Genomic DNA, 4,081 nt, shown 5'->3' with positions numbered 1-4,081 from the left:
TACAAGACATTGAACATATATATTGTGAAATATTTATATACCTGTTGAGGTTTGCAAGGTTCATTAATAACTATGCCTCTTCTTCCTTTATGAAGGAAATGATGCGACACCGAACTTGAGGATACATATTCTTTAAATGTAACCATTCTATGTATCCAAGAAAATGAAGAAAATTATATTGGAGATTTCAAGCAAATTAGAAAACATTCCAAAGAAAGAAGTGTGAATTTAAATTACTTGTTTGCATGCATTGAAGCCATGACACAAGTCTATGGTTTCCGTCCCAAACAACTAAATTTTTCTTGGTAAGGTGAGCCCACTTATGTGTTTCTTTGAACATATTCTCGATTGTTGCCACCAAAACCCATTCCTCCATCTCAGGTCCTTAGGGTTATGTTCTGCGGGGGCCTCCCTAAGAAAAGTCTCAGAAACAATGAACTCTCCCGTTGTTGATGGCACATAACCATGCCTATTGAAGCTCTCTTCAAGTTCCAAAAGATGGTCGTCTGTAGTTCGAATGGCTAGATTCACATAAACCCTATTCAATGGTATACTTGGAAGTCTCACATCATCGACAACACATCATCGACAAAGTGTGAAGACAACCAGTCCTGCAGCATCTTAGTTTGCACCAGCCTCCCAAAATTTTCTAGTAGAGAGGGCAAGTTCTCATACTCCTCTTCCACCAATTGCCTGACAATCCTTTTTCGTCGAGAGCTCTATGGGGTAGAGGAGCCTATACATTTGTTCCTTGGACCACATTTGACACAATCTCACTTGGCCCTACATTTTCAGTGCTCTTGGACAATGTCGGCTGAGAAATGTTAATGACGTTTAACGAGCTTTTCAAGATCGGGTTAATGAAGCCATTTTGCAACATACAACATTACAAATGAGTTTAAAGTCAAGAGGAGAGGTGACGTGTGTATTACTAGTGTATGGGGGAAAGAGAGAGAAAGCGAGATAGAGAGATTCTCTTTTACAATGTGTGTAACAGATAGAGAGAGAGTGATTATATGCATTTGTGTTTTTCTTTGTGTGTGTATTTGTGGGGTGATAGAGATGCATACAAGACGTGAGTGTATTTATACATGAGTGTGTTTTAGTATGTGTGCGTATACCAGAGTGTATATGAGAGAGAGAGAGAGAGAGAGAGAGAGAGAGAGAGAGAGAGAGAGAGAGAGAGAGAGAGAGACGTAAGTGTTCAAAAATGATAAAAGATAGAGATAGAGAGAGAGAGAGAGAGAGAGAGAGAGAGAGAGAGAGAGAGAGAGAGAGAGAGAGAGAGAGAGAGAGAGAGACGTAAGTGTTCAAAAATGATAAAAGATAGAGATAGAGAGAGAGAGAGAGAGAGAGAGAGAGAGAGAGAGAGAGAGAGAGAGACGTAAGTGTTCAAAAATGATAAAAGATAGAGAGAGAACGTCACCTCCTTGCTCCTGATGATGGTCAATTAAAAAAAAGGACATCAAGATGCCCTTTTGTACACAAACAAAAACTAACCATGGTTAAATCTAGATCACATAGACAAGAACCCAAAATACAAATGGTCCATATCCTTGGAAAGTATTTCAACCCACATCAAACAAAGCTAGAACAAAAAAAAAACAAATCATAGAGTAAACAAGACCTATAAGCCATTGCATTGCAAGATTGGCATGCAAGCATTAGCTACAATCAAAATGAACCTAAACAAAAGGCCAAAATTGTAATATCCAAAATACCTAGTGAGCTACAAAATAAGCACTTGAAATACAAAGTAAAGAGAGAGTGCCAGTATAGGATTAAATGTGGTGAGTTTTCCTCTATTGAATGGGATTAATGGTGAGTTTTTCCCATTCTTATTAGAAAGGTCTCTAGAAAGGAGCTTAGGAGATTGATTGACATGATTTCCTTTCACCAATAATGACATTGAAAGAGGAGGGGATAATCATGTAATCATTATGACAACATGATACCCACATCTTCCAATGAGCATCACATAATTCTAGCATTTTAGCATTAAGTACATGGTGATAAGTAAGCATGTTTATAGGCAACTATGATTCATGGTGATTGTTACAGACTATCCCATGGTTTTGGGTGGGGGATGATGTGTAACAAATCTACATTCAATATAATCAAGTGTGTCATTCATTTTATATCAATATTAACTTTTCATTCTAAAATACCTACATGCTTATTACTTTATCCCAAGAACTTATATGAAATATTCCAAATCTTGTCGAATTCAACTTATACTTATCTCCCACGAGCATTTTACTACTTGACTAGTGTTTAAGATAAGATTATCAACACATTATTTTCTTAACAATATCACTCCCAATGTTCAAGACCTAATGGAAATGCTTGAATTGCATGTCTTAAACCCCTTCTTTATCATGTCATACCAATGCTCCAAGAAAAGTTTGAGTTGCATGTCTTAAACCCCTTCTTTATCATGCCATACCAATGCTCTTGAAGCCTACCTCAACCCATATAAGGTTAAGGCAGGTACCAATGCTCTTGGAAAAGTTTAAGTTGCATGAGTTTGAGTTGATTGAGATTTGTGTGTGTGTGTGTGTGTGTTATTAAAAGACTAAGGTCATGTAAAAGGGTAGGAGAAGGGTGTGTGTGTGTGTGTGAATGGACTTATGGTCCACTAGCTCACCTATTTAAAGGTGGATCTAGAAGGCATTTGTGTGTGAGCTAAGGCCAAGTTGTATTCATAAGCAACTTAATAAACAAGATGTGTTCTTGTATTCATAAGCAAGTTGTATTCATAAGCAACTTAATAAACAAGATGTGTTCTTGTATTCATAAGCAACTTAATAAACAAGATGTGTTCTTGTATTTTGTGGGTCTCTCTCCTCCACTTTTCTTGATCTAGCATAAGCACCACATTTTCTCAACGTGGTATCTAGAGCTTGGGTAGATTAGGTCACATTTTGTGTGGTGTAAACTAGGTTATCCACATCTCACATTTTGTGTGGTGTAGACTAGGTTATCCACATCTCACTTCTTGTGGAGATGAACCCTCAGCCAGTGGAGGCCTTCTAGGCAACCGTATCTTGGCGTGCTCTCAACTAGGAAGTTGAAGACCATCCCCAGGCGCTCAGAATCGTATAGCTAATTGTTGGATTACACCTCTCTCAGCCGTGCCATTGCACTCTGAGTAGGCCGACGCACGATTTCTGCAGAGCTGTTTGTCGTACAACAATGCACAGCTTGTGGGCAATCTCAAGCCACACAAGCTTAGGGCTTTTGAAGCCCTAAGTCTCAAGGGTCTACAGTCAAGAAATCAGCCTCAATGGCTGCTCGACGTGCGTGCTAGAAGCAAAAGACCAGGCTGCTCCTGTTTTCTGCCATGAAAGCTTCTTCAAAAGCTTGATAATAGTGTTCATAAACACTAATAGTGTTAATTAACACTAATGATGCAACTAATCCAACAAAGGGGAGCCATTTCAGAGTGTTTCTAAACACTAAGAGTGTTCTGAAACACTAAGAGTGTTCTGAAACACTAATGGTGAATCTAAGCACAAATGCAAGTGTTATTAGATGCTAGCACTAATAGTGTTGCTAAACACCAACGGGGTGATCTTAATCACCAAAGAAAGTGTTCTTTGACACTAATGAAGCTCATCTCCATCAAAATTAGTGGTTGGGCACAAATCCTAAGTGCTAAACCATAAGCTTCATCATCTTAATCTCTTTTTATGCAACATCCTTGGCTTGATTAAGGGTTGTTGCACTCTCATAAGCCATTCTCTTTCTACTTAAGCCAAAACATCATAATTTTTCTCGTTTTATTCTTCATAAATCAGCCCATTACACTCTTGTAATCTCCCTTATCCAATGTCAAAGGAAAACACGCAAATTAAGAAGTTCTCAGGAGAGGGCTTCCACACTTGGCAAGTTCTTGTCAAGTACAAGATGATGTCCAAAGGTTTTTGGCCATTCATCTCCGGCAACTAAGGTTATTGATTGAACTAAGGCTGAAGATATTGAAGATGATGAGAGGGCACAAGCCATCATTATGCTCCATCTTGATGAGACTCTTATTCACCATGTGGACCAGCTTCCAACTGCAAAGGAGAAATGGGAT

Source organism: Cibotium barometz, chromosome 7, assembly GCF_041138505.1.
Source record: "Cibotium barometz isolate CiBa-2024 chromosome 7, ASM4113850v1, whole genome shotgun sequence".
NCBI lineage: Eukaryota > Viridiplantae > Streptophyta > Polypodiopsida > Cyatheales > Cibotiaceae > Cibotium > Cibotium barometz.
The sequence above is the reverse complement of the archived record's forward strand: the minus strand, read 5'-3'. Positions refer to the sequence as shown.